Below are 18,865 nucleotides of genomic sequence, written 5' to 3' on the forward strand. Positions count from 1 at the left end.
CAGGCAGATGTGCACCTAAGAATCAGCGCCATGGCCCATCCCGAGACCCTGCACAGACCACTCACTGCCACCAAGTTGTCGGACCACAGAGGCTGCAGAGCTTCAGCTCTGCCTGGAAAGTAGGGTCTAGCTTCCTTTGTTCTTTGTGCTTTATTTTCATTTATTTTCTTTGATTCTTTTTTATTAATTGCCTTATTTTAATTTTTATGTATGTACCTTATATATTTATTATTTTTACTATCATGGTACTTTAATTGTGTTTCTTATTTTGGGATTTAGAATCTTTAACAAGCAGGCCAAAATAATCTGGTGTTTTTTATTTTGGGAGGGTAGTTGTTATTGTTTTTCTTGGTTTTCCTTTTTCTTCCTTCTTTCTTTTCTGGAAAAAATAATGAGATGGACAAATTCAACTCCATAAAATAACATGAGGTAGTACTCACAGCGAGGAAGTTCATCAATACACATATATGATGTCTAATTACAGTTTAAAACAATGATTATAAAGGTAGCAGCTGGGCTGGAAAAAGAGCACAGAAGAAAACTAGAGAATTCCTACTGTAGAAATAAAAGAACTAAAATCTAGTCAGGCCAATGTTAAAAATGCTATAACTGAGATGCTGTCCCAAGTGGAAGCCTTCAAAACAAGAAAGGTTATGGACCACAGAGGCAGACATAGGGAACTCAGCCACTTATTAAAACAATAACATTCATATCATAGGAGACTCAGATGATGAAGAGAGAGAAAAGGTGGGCCTTGCTCAGCCATTAGAAAAGACAAATGGCCACCATTTGATTCAATGTGGATGGAACAGGAAGGTATCATGCTGAGTGAAGTAAGTCAATCAGAGAAGGACAAACATTGTATGTTCGCATCCACTTGGGGAATATAAATAAGAATGAAAGGGAATATAAGGGAACGGAGAAGAAATGTGTGGAAAATATCAGAAATGGAGACAGAACATAAGGACTCCTAACTCTGAGAAATGAACTAGGAGTGATGGAAGGGGAGGAGGATGGGGGTGGGGGTGAATAGGTGACGTGTACTGAGAGGGGCACTTGACGGGATAAGAACTGGGTGTTATTCTGTATGTGGGTAAATTGAACACCAATAAAAAGTAAATTTATTATTAGAAAGAAAGAAAGAAAAAGCGGCATCTGGGTGGCTCAGTCAGTTAAGCTTCTGCCTTAGGCTCAGATCATGATCCAGGTCCCAAGGCAGGCTCCCTGAAGCAGGGAACCTGCTTCTCCCTCTCCATCTGCCCCTCTCGCTAATGGTTTTTCTCTCCTCTCTCTCTCAAATAATAAATAACATCCTGAAAAAGAAACAAACAGAAGGAAGAGAAATCTCCCATGTAGTAGAATTTCAAAGAAGTTGTCCAGACATTCCACCCTCAAGTTGATTAGCATAGCCTCCCACTCTTATGTGTGGAAAACACATAGTAACTTCCTTCTACAAAATATAATATGAAAATCTTAATATAAAAATAAAAATAATAAAAATAATAATAATAATAAAATCACTTTACTATGGAGAAAGCTGACAAACACTACCTCAGCAAGATGATCAGATCAATACCAAGACTGATAAATCATGTTGATAATATCTATCCTTTATATGATATAATAAAAATGGCAGTATATCTCTGTATATAATCCACAAAAACAGTTCAATGATGAGATAAACAACAGACATGTCCTAACTGAGGTAAATTTTACAAAATACTCTACTTCTCAAAGTGTTCCAGTTCAACGACAACAAGGAAAGGCTGAAAGACTGTCACAATCCAGAGGAGCCTAAGAAAACACGAGTACAAATGGAATGTGATATGAAGGATAGTAACTTAGCAAAATCTAAGGAAATCTGAATAACGTATGGTCTTTGGTTAATGCGACTATTTTAATATTGATTCAATAGCTAATATTTGTACCGGACTAATATAACACCACAATCATATCCCTGCCCCACACCATCCACCACCACACCACCGGCCCCCAGCAAGGACCCAGTGCAGCTGCCCCCCTGTGGGACATGCTCAGCCTCCCCAGGGTTCTATGGATACCCTGATCCCATCAGAAGCCCGATTGTCCCATAGAGAACCCAGGGCTTGCAGGGAGGAGGGAAGGCAAGGATCCCTGAAATGGTGGGTGCAGGTGAGTGGTGCAGAGGACACATTGGGCCCTGCCTCCGCCCACTGTCCCTCCTGGAGGTCGGCACACCCTGCACAGGACACCAGCCCCTAACCCAAAGGGACCTGGGCACACCTGGCCCCGTGCTCTGTGGGGGCTGAGGTGATTTGAGCCCCACCCAGCCCCAAAACAAAACTAATGGGATCCAGGCCCCCATGGTCCTGGCTAGCCCTGGATTCTGGCCCCAGGCTGAGTGAGCCCTCTCACAGCTGGATGTGGCCTCTTGGGCCCTGTGTGTGCCCCACAGATCCAGGTCACTGACCTAGGGCAGGCTGGGGGATCCTGGGACAACCCAGGGTGGGGAGAGAATGGATAGGCCGGTTGGCCCCACCCGACCCCACACCAGGAGGCAAGCTCCAGGTATTGGGTATTGGGGCCCCCGAGGGCCCAGGCCGGGGTCCAGCTGCCCTGTGGGTCCCAGTCAGGAGCCCATGAGCTGCAGGTCTAGGTCATCTCTTCTGTCCTCAAAACAGTCACTCAGGCTGAAATCTCAGGACACACGCCCCCACCCGGAATCCACACATGCTCCCACAATGTGGACTCTAGCACCCGCCCCCCCCACACTGTGTGATTCTTGCCCTCCCCTAAAGGACAGAAAGATCTCCCTCCCCAGGGGAAGCTGCACATTAGGCTCTGAGCCTGTTTGCTGTAAAAAGTCAATAAAGTTTTGTGGTGCGAAATAGCATAGCCAGGCCATTTCTGTGTCTCCCAGAACTCTGCATGGGGCGTGGAGAGATACCCAGAGAGGAGGAGGGGGCACCATCCAGGCCCCAAACAGCCCCTGCAGGGGCGCCACCAGGTACACACAGCTGACGTCCCCACGTGCCTTCCAGGGGCGGCCAGATGCCAGGGTCAGGACCCACAGACTTTCCTGGGACTCAGGCTCTGCCCACTGGGCCAGGAGGGGCTGGGACAGAGTGACAGCCATGGAGCTTCAGGTCACCAGGGTCTGTGCACAGCGACCTGGGAGGTCTGTGCTCCCTCTGTCCAGAGGGCCGAGGATGGCCGAGTTCTGGGGCACTTCCTCCCCTCTGTGCATCCCTGTGCCTGTATGCCTGAGGCACAGAGGGCCTGTGGGGTGGTCAGCGTGGCCCTGGAAGGGATGCCAGGACACCAGGCCCTGGTGTTGTGCCCAAGATTGCAAATCAGGGAAACCACCAAGGAGCCCACACCGATGGAAACTCCCGAGGGTTTCTTTACAAGCTGGAGCTTGTGTCTAATTGCACCCAACACAGCAGAGCAGGGACGTGGATCCTGAGACTAAGAGGCATAGCAGCTTTATAGGGGCCAGTGGCACATGGGATTCGCAGAAAGTTGCACGATCATGCCGGTCCACAAGCTGGTGGCTGATTGAATTACACCTTACCCTATAGTATCCAATTGAGCTGGCCTATTACTTTGGTCAGAATCGTCGCACAGTTTTGGGGGACACAAAGCAGGGTTACATTGTTATAAGCTGATTTCCGATTAGGGTGTGCCCAGCGGCCTGACTAGGGTGGGGCAGCACCTTAAGCAATGAGCAGGTCATGTGGGGGTCATAGGTGAGGTGGCGAGTGTAGCATAAAATGGAATCAGTTCTGCCCTGCTTGTCCAGGAGTAGGGGATTTTTGTTAACTTTCCTGGGTCCCACACTTGCAGCTCATGCACCTCAGCTACCCTGACCAGGCAGACTCAGCGTGCACACCTTGTGGTGCTGGATCTATCACACCAGCGTGTGGAGGGCACCCTCCTTGCCCTAGTGAGTAGGGGCTGGGTGAGCATGGGGCTCGCCACAAGGCCAGGCAGCACAGGGGACCGAGAACCCCAGCCCTCACCCCAACTCGACTCCCACACACAGGCAGCAACAGGCCTCTCCACCATGGGCAGCTCCTCAGGATCTCCCCCAGGCAGCGCTGAGGTCTGGCTCCCTGATGGAGAGGCATCGGGGAGAAGAGAAGCAGCCTGCACTCAGCGGGACCCCTGCTGGACATGGGAATTTGGCCGAATCGGAACTTCAAGCTCAGCTGACCCTCCAGAGGAAAGTCACTGCAGGAGCGAGCCCCGAGTCGGCAAGGAGAGCCCAGCTATCTGCCCAGCGCCAGCACCAGAAATGATGTTGTGCCAACCATTTCGGCATTTGGGTGACGCAGCCAGAGGGTCAGATAGCTGCACATGATATCTGCATGTGATAGACACACACACAACCCAAAACGAACAAAAGTCGGAATCCCCCAATGTTGTCAAACAGCAGTCGGATGGTTACATACACGACGCTGTGGTCCCCAATAGGATACATGGAAGACGCTATAAACCATGACTGCAGAGGTACTGGAGGCACGGAGATGTGCCTGCTGGGTTTCAAAAAGGAGCACAGAGAGGTTGGAAGCATCCTACGGACGGGGTGCCCCTCCTAGGAAAGGACACCAGGTCCCTGTGAAGGCTACAGATGGTGAAATCTGTCCTCCTCTCTTTCAGCTTCTGGTTTTCCTCCTCTTTTGTTCTTCCTAATTCTAGTTTAGCCTCCACCCTGCATCCAAGACAATGACCAAAGAGACTTCCTTATGACATCGCGTCCTAGAGGAGGCCGAGCTCTGGTTACCGGGTTCAGAAATGGTCATTGCCTAGGTGTATGCTGATCCCCCGAAGTCGTGGCTTCACGGCTCTTCTCTCCCTGCAGAAAGAGGGGAACCACAGGTCTTACAATGAAAGACGCCCACTTACACTGAGGCAGGACTATCCCTTGTGGAGGACGTCATCTGGGCTAAGTAGTACAAGCGGGGCGATCAAGAATAGTTCGCAGGGATCCCTGGGTGGCGCAGCGGTTTGGCGCCTGCCTTTGGCCCAGGGCGCGATCCTGGAGACCCGGGATCGAATCCCACGTCGGGCTCCCAGTGCACGGAGCCTGCTTCTCCCTCTGCCTGTGTCTCTGAGCCTCTCTCTCTCTCTGTGACTATCATGAATAAATAAATAAAATCTTTAAAAAAAAAAAAAAAAGAATAGTTCGCAGGTGAGACATAAGCAAACACTTACCTTTGATGTCATGCTTTATTTGTTCATCTATTTATTATTTGTTAAATATTTTCATTTCATGTCCTCTCTATACCCAACATGGAGTTCAAACTCACAACCCTGAGATCAAGATCCCCAACCAGGCCAGCCAGGCACCCCACTGCCATGTTTCATAACTCTTTGCTTCCTTGCCTATCTCTGCATCGAACTCGAACATTAAGTCCTGGACTTTAGCTTTAGTTACCTCCGAATCCTAGAACGTTCTCACTGTATCCCAATCCTAGATTGACATTTACCATTGAATAGCACTTTAAATAAATAGTAAAATAACTACTACAGTAAAGGAAATTATCAACTTTTCATGTGTGTGGGCCCTGCTCCCTGGGCTTCCAGGGAAGCTATGGTTTCTTTCACATTGACCAGGTCCAAATGACTCCACCACACCTCAAAGCCTGGGCTCAGTTTCTGCCCTGACACATGCAAGATCCCTGCGTCAATTAACATGTATCAATCAATCAAAGAGAGCCTGACCGGCTCAGCGTGGTTCATAAGAACATGGGACTCTTGTTCTAGGGGTAGCAAGTTCAAGCCCCATGTTGGCTGTAGAGATTACAGAAAAATAAAATCTTAAAAAAATCAATCAGTTGATCTTGGAGAGACATAGCCCCGGATCCCACAAGGGCAGAGAGCCAACTGACGAATCTACTCACAATATTATAAGCAGCAGTGCACAAAATCTGAACTTTCAGAAGTCTCCTAGAGTGGGGGACACACCAGCCTTAAGGTGTTCAGGTGGAGAAGTGGGGGGCAGTCCCTGGAGCGACAGGGTGGGCCAGGATCCCAGGGGTCCCAAGGATGGTGACGCCAACTGTTCCCAGGCACAGGAGCAGGAACCTGGCTGAGAGCAGCGGGGCTCGGGCCAGCTGTCTGCCCTGTGTGGCCATAAGCTGCAAACCCCTGTGCAGTCATGGGGCCCAGTTCCTGGGACAGACCAGCAAAGGCCAGGAGTGCGAGGATACCCTCCCGGGCAGGAAGAGAACAGGTCTCCACCAGGGCAGCCCCTAAAATTTGGAGTTTTAAACTTCAGTCACTTGTCTGTGGGGAGGCTGAGAAAATTGAGGCCGTTCCACTTTAAGTTCACAGTTAGCACAAGTATTGCCATCCCAGGACCCTGTGTATAAGAGCTAAAATTTGCATTACTTCAGTTACAGGAAAAAAAGAAAAAAATCTTACAGCTTAAGGTCCCAGAAAGCCCCATATTAGAATGAGAACAAAGCTCAATGCCCTTGAAGGCCTCATATCAAAATGTAAACAGAACTTGAGGAATTGCTCCAGCCCTTCTGGAGGTCCCTGAGACCAGCCCTTAAAACTAAGCTAAAACCCACCTCGGGGTCCAAGTCCCTGCTCCGCTGTGTGAGCTATACTTGGACCCAAGCTTGAGTTTGTAAATCAACCCTCGTGTGTTTGCATCGGTGTTGGCATGGACAATCTTGGGCACAACACCCCCAAGTCCCCTCCCCACCTGGGCTGATACCCTGTCCCCTCCCACCCAGGCTGACCCTCAGTCACCTCCCGCCCACAGCGGCTCACCACAGCCCCTCACAGAGGTCCCACAGCCACGGTCGGCACTCTGGCCATCCCCGGCCTCCCAGGAGAAGAAAGGAGGTTTCAGCAGGACACACTCCTATGGTGGCCCCAGGGCTCCCTGCCCAGGATGGCCGCTGGTGACTGGCCGGTGTCTGTGTCCCTGACGCCGGCTCCTCCTCCCCGGTTTTCCTGCAGGAAATGAAGGAGGAGGCCTCGTCTCCTCCAGGGACATCACGCAGATAGACCTGGACATCAACAAGATGTTTGGCAGCCAAATCAAGTTTTGGGACTGCTAGAGGGTGGGGAGAGGCTGTTGAGTCAGGGGGCTTCTAGGCCCCGGGGGAGGTCCAGGGGCTTCTGGGTAGGGAACACGGGGCTTAAGAGGCCGGGGGAAGCAACAGCAGCCAGTAACACACCACTGTATGGTTGGGTGCAGGGGATGACACCCATGCCCCAACCCCCGGGGCTTCGGGGTTGAGGGGGTCACTAGGTCGGTGCCTCTAGGGGTTTCCATGGGAGCGGAACCACACAGGGGCGAGGGACGGCCCCTTGAGAAGCAGGGGGCTGCGGTGGGGCCCGTGGAGGGCAGTAACCGGACCTGTGGGCCAGGCGGCATGGCCGTGGCTGGAGCAGGACACACATCGTTCCCATGAGGGTCGGACGGGTCAGGGTGACACCCACACTTGGTGTTTTATATATATCTAAATTCTATGCATTTAATTTGAGACAATTTGCAATTTGTAAACATACGTAGTATGATGACCCCCAGATAATACCCCTGGTCCAGCCAGCGCCCTGCATTGACTACACGGGGCCCCAGGGGCAGTTGTCACAGCAAACCCCAGACTGGGATCGCCTTTATCTGTAGACGTATCCATGTGCGTCTGAAAGTGGATGCCCTGTGTCGGCAGGCCCCCCATGTCATCCCCTCATTCCCCACCCCCACACCATTCCCCTTCATCATCATCCCCAATAGCATCCCACCTATATCATCCCCCTCACACCGACACAGCCCCACACAATCCCCACCTACACTATTCCACCCACTTTCCCCCCTAAACCATCCCCCACACTCCACCACCATCATGCCCCTGCCCCCACAACATCCACCCCCACAGCATCTGTCCCCAGAAAAGACCCTGGGCAGCTGCCCCCTGTGGGACATACTCAGCCTCACCGGGGTTCTCTGGATACCCTGCTCCCATCAGAAGACCGGGTTTCCCATAGAGTACCCAGGGGTTGCAAGAAGGAGGGAAGGCAGGGAGCCCCAGACAGGGTGGGTGCAGGTGAGTGGTGCAGAGGACCCACTGTGCCCTGCCTCCACCCACTGTCCCTCCTGGAGGGTGGCACACCCTGCATAGGACACCAGCCCCTAACCCAGAGGGACATGGGCTGGCCTGGCCCTGGGCTCTGTGGGGTTGGGGTGATTTGAGCCCCTCCAGGCCCAACACAAAGACTAATGGGATCCAGCCCCCCATGGCCCTGGCCAGCCCTGGATTCTGGCCCCAGGCTGAGAGAGCCCTCCCACAGCTGGATGTGGCCTCTTGGGCCCTGGGTGTGCCCCACAGATCCCGGTCGCTGACCTAGGGCAGCCCTAGGAATCCCGGGACACCCAATGTTGGGGAGAGAAGGGGTAGGCCGGTGGGCCCCACCCGCACCCACACTAGGAGACAGGCTCCACCTGGTTCTGGGGCCCCAGGGCCCCGAGACCGGGGTCCAGCTACCCTGCGGGGAACAGTGCAGGAGCCCATGAGCTCAGGTCCAGCTCAGCTCTGCTGCCCTCAGAACCGTCTCTCTTGCTGAAACCTCAGGACACGTCCCCACCCGGAGTCCAAACAAGCTCCCAGGTGGGGGACTCCAGCACCCGTCCCCACCCCACATGTGATTCTTGTCCTCCCCTAAAGGACAGAAAGGTCTCCCTCACCAGGGGAAAGCATGAGCCCTCGGCTCTGAGCCCCATTGCTGTAGATCGTCAATAAAGTGTTGTGGTGCGAAAATGCACAGCCAGCCCATTTATGTGTATCCCAGAACTCTGAGCAGAGGGCGTGGAGAGACCCTGAGAGAGGAGGAGGGGCTACATCCATGCCCCAAACAGCCCCTACAGTGGCGCTGCCAGTCACACCCAGCTGACATCCTCACATGCCTTCCAGGGGCTGCCAGACGCCAGGGTCAGGCACCATAGACTTTACTGGGACTCAGCCTGTGCCCAGCAGGCCAGGAGGGGCTGGGACAGAGTGACAGCCAGGGAGCCTCAGGGCACCAGTGTCTGTGGAAGAGACCTGGGTGGTCTGTGCTCTCTCTGTCCAGGGGGCCAGGGCCGGCTGGGTTCCGGGGCACTTCCTCCCCTCCCCGTATCCCCGTGCCTGTGTGCCTGGGGCACAGAGGGCCTGCGGGGTGGTATGGTGGCCCTGGAAGGGATGTCAGGACAACAGGCCCTTATGTTGTGCCCAAGATTGCTAATCCGAGAAACCACCAAGGAACCCACACCGATGCAAACTCCCGAGGGTTTCTTACAAGCTGGAGCTTGGGTCCAAGTGCACCAGACACAGAGGAGTAGGGATTTGGACCCCGAGACTAAGAGGTGTAGCAGCTTTATAGGAGCCAGTGGCACATGGGAATGCTGAAAGATGCGTAGTCATGTTTGTCCACACGCAGGTGGCTGATTGAATTACACTCTACCTTTTAGTATCGACTTGAACTGGCCTATTACTTTGGTCAGAATTGGTGCGCAGCTTTGTGTGGCACAATGCAGGGTTACATTGTGATGACCCGATTTCAGATTAGGGTGTTCCCAGCGGCTTGAGTCGGGTGGGGCAGCACCTTAAGCCATAAGCAGGTCACGTGGGGTCATAGGGGAGATGGCTGGTGGAGCACAAAATGGAATCAGTCCTGCTCTGCTTGTCCAGGGGTAAGGGATTTTTGTTAAATTTACTGGGTCCCACACTGCAGCTCACGCACGTGGGCCACCCTCACAAGGTGTACTCGGCGTGCACACCTTGTGGTGCTAGATCTCTCACACCAGCATGTGGAGGGCACCCTCCTCGCCTTAGTGAATAGGGGCTGGGTGAGCATGGGGCTCAGCCTGAAGGCCAGGCAGCACAGGGGACCGAAGAACCCCAGCCCCGTCCCCACCCAGAATCCCAAACACAGGCAGTCCCAGGGCTCCCCCCCATGGGCAGCTGGCTCCTCAGGAGCTCCCGCCAGGATGGCCCCGAGGTCTAGCTCCCTGCTAGAGAGGCATCAGGGAGAAGATAAGCAGCCAGCGCATGGCAGGACCCACTTCCGCACATGGGAATATGGCCAAGCCGGACCTTCCAGCTCAGCCTACCCTCCAGCGGAAAATCACTGCACGCGCGAGCCGTTGGTATGCCATGAGAGCCTAGCTAGCCGCCCAGCGCCAGCACCAGAAATGATGTTGTGCCAACCATTTCGGCATTTGGGTGACCCAGCCAGAGGATCCAATAGCTGCACGTGATAGCTACATGTGATAGACACACACACACCACACAACCAACAAAAGTTGGAATCCACCCAATGTTGTCTAACAGCACCCGGATGGTTACATACACGACGCTGTGGTCCCCAATAGGATACATGAAAGACGCAATAAACCATGACTGCAGAGGTGCTGGAGGCACAGAGATGTGCCTGCTGGGTTCCAACAAGGAGCACAGAGGGGCAGGAAGCATCCTACGGAGGGGAGGCCCCTCCTTGGGAAGGACATCATGTCCCTGTGAAGGCTACGGACGGTGAAATCTGTCCTCCGCTCTTTCAGCTTCTGGTTTACCTCCTAGATGCCATTTTCCTCAATCATAAGACCAAAAATTTATTTTATGTTTTTAAATTTCTTTTATTGGAGTCCGATTGTATGAATTCTTGCTTCAGCAAGGGTGTCATTCAGGAGGAGAGGAGAGATAATGATTTTCCCAGACAGGCAAAATATAAAGGAGTTCATGACCACTTAACCAGTCCAGTAAGGAATTTTAAGAGGGACTCTTCTAGTGGGGGAAAAAAAGAGACCAAAAGCAACAACTCTAGAAAGGCCCAGAGTACATCACCAGAAACACCAAATCTTCCGGTAACACAAATGCACAAAGTTCATATCTTTGAATAATCACTCTGAATGCTGATAGACTAAATGCTCCAATCAAAAGATATAGGGTATCAGAGTGGCTTAAAACACAGGATCTGGGATGCCTGAGTGGCTCAAGGAGTTGAGCAACTGCCTTTGACTCAGGGTGTGATCCTGGAGTCTGGGATCGAGTCCCATATGGGGCTCCTGGTGGGGAGTCTGCTTCTCTCTCTCCCTAATTTTCGGCATCTCTCTCTCTCTCTCTCTCATAAATAAAATTGTTATTAAAAAAACAAGATCCACCTGTATGCTGCCTACAAGATGCTCACCTTAGACCTATAGACACCAGCAGATTGATAGTCAGGGGAGGGAAAATCATCTACCATGCTAATGGATATCAAACGAAAGCTGGAGGACCCATACTTATATCAGACAAACGAGATTTGAAACCAAACCCTGGGGGACACCTGGTGGCTCAGTGGTTGAGCATCTGCCTTCGGCTCAGGGTGTGATATTGGGATCCCAGGATCCAGTCCCACATCGGACTCCCTTAGGGGAACATGCCTCTCGCTATGCCTATGTTTCTGCCTCTGCTTCTCTGTGTATCTCTCATGAAAAAATAAATAAAATATTTAAATCTCAAAAAGGAAGAAAAATACTGTAAGAAGAGATGAAGAAGAACATTATTTCATAATTAAAAAGACACTTTATCAAGATCAAACAACTAAATATTTATGCTGCCAACATGGGAGTACCTAAATATAGAAACCAATTAACAACAAACATACAAGAAATCACTGGTAATAATACACTGATAGGGGATTTCAACACCCAGTTATGGCAATGGACTGATCGTCTAGCAGAATCAACAAGTGAACAATAGCCTTGACACACTGGACCACAGGAACTCGACAGGTATAGTCAGAATATTCGATCCGAAAGCAGAACACACATTCCTTTCAACTGCACATGGGACATTCTCCAGAACAGATAATATCAAGGCCCACAAAACAGCTCTCAACAGGTACAACAGTTACAAGAAGGTTGATATCACACCCTGTACATTTTTGGACCACAACTCTATGAAACTTGAAGTCGACAGTAAGAAAAAATTTGGACAGACCAAAAATATGTTGAGTTTATGATCATCCTACTAGAGAATGAATGGAGCAACCAGGAAATTAAAGAGGAAATATAAAACAAACGAAAATGAAAACATGTTTCTCCAAACCTCTGGGCTGTACCAAAGGCAGTCCTAAGAGGGAAGTACATAGCAATACAGGCCTACCTCAAGAAACAAGAAGTCTCCAATACACATCATAACACTACACCTGAAGGAGCTGAAAAAGAAATAGCAAACATAGCCTAAAGCCTACAGAAGAAGGGAAAAAATAAAAATGAGAGCAGAAATAAACAATATAGGAACAACAAAACAGTAGAATGGGAAAACAAAACTGAGAGCTGTTTCTTTAAAATAATTAATAAAATGGATCAAGCCCTAGCAAGCCTTATCAACGAGAAAAGAGAAAAGACCTAAATAAATAAAACCACAAATGAGAGAAGAGAGATCACAATCAACACCAGAAAAATAAGACAATTTTAAGGGAATACTATGAAAGATTATACGCAAACAAACTGGGAGACCTGAAAGAAATGGACAAATCACTAGAATGAGCAAATGAGCAGAACTGAAATAGGAAGAAATAGAAAGTGTGAACAGACCCATAACTAGCAAAGGAATTGAATCAGCAAGGCACCTGGGTGCCTCAGTGGTTGAGCATCTGCTTTGGCTCAGGTCATGATCCCGGGGTCCTGGGGGATCAAGTCCCACATCAGGCTCCCCGAATGGAGCTTCATTTTCCCTCTGCCTATAACTATCCTTCTCTGTGTCTCGCATGAATACATAAATAAAATCTTTAAAAAAGAGAACAAATACATAGATGTGAAAGGACCTAAATAAAATCACAAATGAGAAAAGAGAAATAACAACCAACACTAGAGAAATACAAACGATTATAAGAGAACATTATGAAAAATTATATGCCAGGTACCTAGAACCTGGAATAATAGATCAATTCCTGGAAATATATAACATAGCAAAAATGAAAAAGGGAGAAATAAGAAACTTGAACACACAGATAACCAGCAAAGAAATTGAATCTGCAATCAAGAATCTCCCAACAGGAGACGCTTAGATCAATAGAACAGAATGGAAAGCCGAAACAAGATACAAACCTGTAACTCTATGATCCATTAATGTACAACAAGGCAGGAAGGAATATCCAATGGCACAAAGACAGTCTCTTCAACAAACCCTAACCCTGACCCCAGGATAAGAACAAATGGTGTTGGGAAAACCAGGCAGCCACATGCAGAAGAATGAAACTGGACCACTTTCTTACTCCATATATATAAAAAATAAATTCAAAATGGTTGAAAGACCTAACTGTGAGACCTGAAACCATACAAAGAAGAAAAGATAGGCAGCAAAGTCTTTGACATTGGCCATTGGATGTTCTTTCTAGATATGCCTCTGAGGTGAGGGAAACAAAAGCAAAAATCCTATTGGGACCTTATCAAATTGAAAAGTTTCCGCAAAGTGAAGGAAACAACCAAAGCTAAAAGGCAACATACAAAATGAAAGGAGATATTGGTAAACAACACATCCACTAAAGAGTTAGTATGTAAAACACACAAAGCAAATATAAATCTCAAGATCCTAAAAACAAATTATGCAACTGGAGATGGGCAGAAAAATGAATGGACTTTCTCTCTGAAAGACTGCCAGATGGCGACCAGACACAAGGAAATACACTAAGCATCACCCATCATCAAGGAAATGCAAATCAAAACCACAATGATTTTTCACCTGACAGCCGTCATAATGGCTAATATTAACAACACAAGAAAAAACAGGTTTTAGTGAGGCTATGGAGAAGGGGTCGCTCCCTTACACTCCTGGTGGGCATGCGAACAGAAGTAGCCACTGTGGAAAACAGTGTGGAGGGTCCTCTAGTAGTTAAAAATAGGTGATCCCTGGGAGGTGCAGTGGTTTGGTGCCTGTCTTTGGCCCAGGGCATGATCCTGGAGACATGGGATCGAATCCCACATTGGGCTCCCGATGCATGGAGCCTGCTTCTCCCTCTGCCTGTGTCTCTGCCTCTCTCTCTGTGACTATCATAAAAAAATTTTTTAAAAAGTTAAAAATAGAGCTAACCTACGATTCCAAATTTGCAGAGCTAGGTATTTACACTGAGGACACAAAAGTACTTTAGTAGATCGAAGGGGACACGCAGCCCAGTGTTTCTAGCAGCGTTATCAACAACAGCCAAACTGTGGATACAGCCCTATGTCCATCGGCAGATGAACGGGCAGAGACAATGTGGTAAATATACACACTGCGACATCACTGGGTCATCAGAAGGGATGAAATGAAGCCATTTACAATGATGTGGAAGGAGTGGAAAGGATATGCTAAATGAACTCAGTCAGAGAAAGACAGATACCAAATACCATACAATTGCATTCACAGGTGAATTTTCAGAAACCAAACAAACTGGCAAAGGGGCTCAGGGGGGATGAGAGAAGCAAGCCAAGATACCCACTCTTAACCACAGAGAATAAACTAATAAATACCAGAGGAAGGTGGGGGGATGGGGAGTCAGGGGATGGGGACAGTGGAGGGCACCTGTGACCAGTACCAGGCGTTGTATCCAAGTGTTGAATCACTAAGTGGTAAACCTGAGACTATATCACACTGTGTTTACAAACAGGAATTGAAGTAAAACTTTAAAATAATAATTGGTAGTATTGATGAAACATGTGTGCACTAGAGAAAAAATCAGAAAGGCAACTAAAAATCCAAATAAAGAGTATTTAGAGCCACAAATCCCCTCCTTAGCTCAGCTTGGAAGAAGCCTGTCATGTCTATTCTGACCCCATCAGAAGCCTGGATTTTGAGTCTCTGGGGAGGCCACTAATTTGGTGGAGTCAGGCTATCTTTGAACCCAAAACCTAAATAGAGTGCATAAAACTCAATGGCCCAAGATACTAGGAGTCCCAGTGCAGGCACATGCCAGGAACCAAACTCTAACCATACACAGACATAACCCTAACCCTACACTTAATCCTAATGTTAAACTAACCCTTAAAGAAGACCCATCACTAATTGACAACCGAACACAAACCCCAAGACCAAAACACATTCAGTGAACCTTCCTGCCAACCCTCACCCTAACTCCTAAACCTATTCGAAACCCTTATCCCTGACCCCTGTTTTAAATCTAACCCTAACCTCTAACCCTAAGCTTAACTTAATGTACTCAAAACCTATTCCTAACCTTAACCTGTACCCTAACCCTAACCCTCCAATACTAATCCTATCTCATACCCCAAATGGTACTCTAACTTGTACCCTAAAACTAACTCCTAAACCACTCCCTAAACCTATCTCTTACCCTTTTAAAAAACCGTAACCTGACCCTGACCTGACCCTAATCCCTAACTAAACACTAACCCTAACCCTAACCCTAACACCTATCCTAAAAATAATCCTCGCCCTAACACTAAACCTAGCCCTAACTTTTACCCTAACCCCTAACACTTACCCCTAACCCTAACTCACACCCTAAACCCTAACCCTAAATGCAAACCTAAGCCCAACCCTAATTGTAACCAAAACCCTAACCCCACCTCCAAACCTCCTGTCCTAATCCCTAAAGCCTAAACCCTAAACCTAACTCTAAATCCTGTCACTAACCCTAACCCCGTTCCCTAATCCCTAACCCCCATCCTAACTCCTAACCACTGACTCTTACCCTTATCCCTCACCCTAACCTGTAATCCTTAACCATAAGCTTAATCACAAACACCTAACATCTAACCTAAGCCTAACCACCAACTGCCTCCCCTCTCCTGACCCTACCATTCATTCTACCCATTCACTTACCCTGTGGTTCTGAGTAGTCCCTTCTGATGTGGACGTGACCCCCAACAACGCCTCCAGAGTCCTCCAGGGGGTCCTGAGGAAGCAGGGCTCCTGTGAGTGTGGACATGGCCCCACGTGTTCCTGAGTCATAGTCAGCGGGTCCTGAGGATGCTGGGTCTCCTGTCACTGTGGACTATGCCTCACATCGTCTGGAAGCCTCACAGCAGGTCCTCAGGTGGCCCGGGGCTCCTGTTAGCCTGGACATGGCCACACGTCCCCCAGAAAACTCACCACACGTCCTGAGGAGCTGTGTGCTCCTGTCAGCATAGACGCAGCCCCATATTTCCAGAAGCCAAAGTGCATGTCCTGAGGAGGACGGGGGTCCTGCCAGTGTTGAGGTGGCCTAACATTTTCCTCAAGCCTCACCATAAGACCTGAGGATGCTGGGGGCTCCTGTCAGCATAGATGTGGCCCCAAATCTTCTCAAACCTTCACAGTGGGTCCTGAGGAAGCTGGAGACTCCTGTCAGTGTGGATGCAGCACCCACATTTTTCTTAGGCCTCACCACAGTCCCTGACGAGCCTGGGGTCTTCTGTCTGCATGGACGCATCCCATATTTCCCCAAGTCAACACCAGGGGTCCTAAGGATTCAGCATCCTGTTGTGTCGATGTGACAGAACGTCCTCCCGAAGCATCACCGAGGGTTCTGAGGAGGCCGGGGCTCCTGCCACCATTAATGCGACCTGCAGCTTCCAGAAGCCTCAACTTATGTCCTGAGGTGGCCCAGGGGCTCCTGTCAGCGTGGATGCGGGCCCACATCTTCCTGAAGCCGCCCCGTGGGTCCTGAGGAGGCCCAGGGTCTCCTTTCAGCATGGATGCGAGCCCACAATTTCCTGAAGCTGCGGCTCATCAGCGTGGACGTGTCCCCACGTCCTCCTCAGGCCTCCCCAGCACAGGCTGGCTCCTGTTAGTGCAGGCAGAGGAGGCCTACTGCACATTCATGCCCGCTGGGTGGGGCCTGAGCTCGGGTGCCCCCTGCAGGACGCTCAGGCGCTGCAGGAGGCGGTGCAGAAGGCAGCGGCGCTCCAGGGGCCGCACCTGCCTCCTTCCAGGCTCCTGCTGGGGCCTGTTAGCTTTGGAAATGTCTCACTGAAATGGAGCCCAACACCTGGCTTCCCCAGAAATACTTAAGGACAAGGAATTGGAGCCCACAGGACGCGAAATGAAATGTGGACCAGAGTTTTACCACGTCCCGCAAAACCCACTCAACCCTCTTCCACTGTGGGCGGGATTGTGGGCTGGTGCAGCCACCCTGGAAACAGTGTGGAGGCTCTGCAGGGCGACTCTATTTGTAACATCCTGAGAACAGCAGAAGAACGGCCTGATTTCACTCCGAAGATACAGATGCAGTGAGACTTGGGACACCTGCACCCCAATGTCCACAGCAGCCGGGTCCACAGTAGCCACACTGTGGGAGGAGCCTCGGTGCCCTGTGGCAGATGATGGATAAAAAGGATGGGAGATAGATGATGGTCATAGAGAGAGGAATGGAACTCAGCTATCAAAGAGAAGGAAATATTGCCATTTGCAATGACGTGGATAGAACTAGAGGAATCATGTTAAATGAAATAAGTCAGTCAGGAAAGAGAATGACCGTGTGGTGTCATTCATAGGTGGAATTAAAAAGCAAAGCAGATAACAACTGTGAAGGGAAGGAAAAACAAATAAGATGAAAACAGTTGCAGGAAATACAGATTCTTTTTTTTAATTTTTATTTATTTATGATATTCACAGAGAGAGAAAGAGAGAGAGGCAGAGACACAGGCAGAGGGAGAAACAGGCTCCATGCACCAGGAGCCCGATGTGGGATTCGATCCCAGGTCTCCAGGATCGCGCCCTGGGCCAAAGGCAGGCGCCAAACCGCTGCGCCACCCAGGGATCCCCGAAATACAGACTCTTAATGATAGGAAACAAACTGATGGTCGTTGGAGGCGGGGAGGTTAACAGGGGACCTGTATGAAGGAGGTCACGTGATGTCACGAGCACTGCTGTTATCTCCAACTGGTGAATCCCTGATTCTTCCTCTGAAAGTATAATACACTATCCGTTAATTAATTGGGTTTAAATTAAATTAAGTTAAAAAAATCCATTGTATCAGAGCACATTTCCTTCTGGACTCTCTGTTTTGCTCCTTCAGCTTATGCCGGAACCACCCCCAATGGGACTGGTTTGCCTAAGTAGGCTCCACGCACCGTCCATGGCCCAGCCCAGGGCTAGAACTCACGACCCCTGAGATCAGTACCGGAGGTGAAGTCAGGAGTCAGATGCTTAACGAACGGAGCCAGCTGGCGGCCCGAAAACCACAGTGCTTTATCCTGTGTCTCTGTGACATCATTTGAAATAGGAAAGTGCTGCGTCCCACTCTCTCCTGCTCCTCCAGTACTGATTTGCTGTCCGGGGTCATTTGTGGGGGCAGATTGATGTTATGGTTTTTTTTTTTTTTTTTTTTTTTTTTTTTTTTTTTGCTATTTCTAAGATATGCCACCATGATTTTGATAGGAATGACATTGAAACTGAGGGTGGCTTCAGGAACTGTGGACATTTTCACAAGATGAGGCTCCCACCCCTCGAACCCAGGACGGCCTCCCAGAACAGAGCCTTGTATGGCTCAGTGAACAAGTCTTGTGCTCCTATGTTTCAGTCTCATTATTTATTCTCCTTGATGCTCCTGAGAAGGGAGTCACGTCCTTCCTTTCCTTCTTGAGTGCTCATTGTCGGGACATAGCAAGGCTACTCTGCTCTGTAGGGTCAGTTTGTGTCCCGTGACTTTACTGAACTCACTCCTTAGTTCTAACAGGTTTTGGTGGAGGCTCCCGGGTTTCCTGTTTCCAGTACCGCGTCTTCAGCATATAGGGACAGTGTGACGTCCCACTTCCAGGTGTGGAACCTTTTCTGTTTACAGCTTAATGTCGTAGAAAGCCCCACAATAGAATCAAAACTGAGCCCAGGCCAAGGGCAGGAAGCACCTATTAGAATGAGAACAGAGCTCAATGCCCTTGAATGCCCCATATCAAAATGTACACAGAACTTAAGGAATTGCTCTA

General features: G+C 49.5%; 1 long non-coding RNA gene across 8 annotated transcripts in view; it reads right to left on the minus strand.

Annotated features, from left to right (window-relative positions):
* The window catches only part of LOC144301696 (uncharacterized), a 102,729-nt gene that overhangs the window by 47,741 nt on the left and 36,123 nt on the right, over positions 1 to 18,865 (minus strand). For 7 of the 8 annotated variants that reach the window (XR_013368433.1, XR_013368430.1, XR_013368427.1 and 4 more), the window contains one exon: positions 15,783 to 18,787. This is a non-coding gene — a long non-coding RNA (uncharacterized LOC144301696). The remainder of the gene's footprint in view (positions 1 to 15,782; positions 18,788 to 18,865) is intronic. The other variant, XR_013368431.1, reaches the window with a different exon arrangement.

This window comes from Canis aureus, chromosome 30, assembly GCF_053574225.1.
Source record: "Canis aureus isolate CA01 chromosome 30, VMU_Caureus_v.1.0, whole genome shotgun sequence".
NCBI lineage: Eukaryota > Metazoa > Chordata > Mammalia > Carnivora > Canidae > Canis > Canis aureus.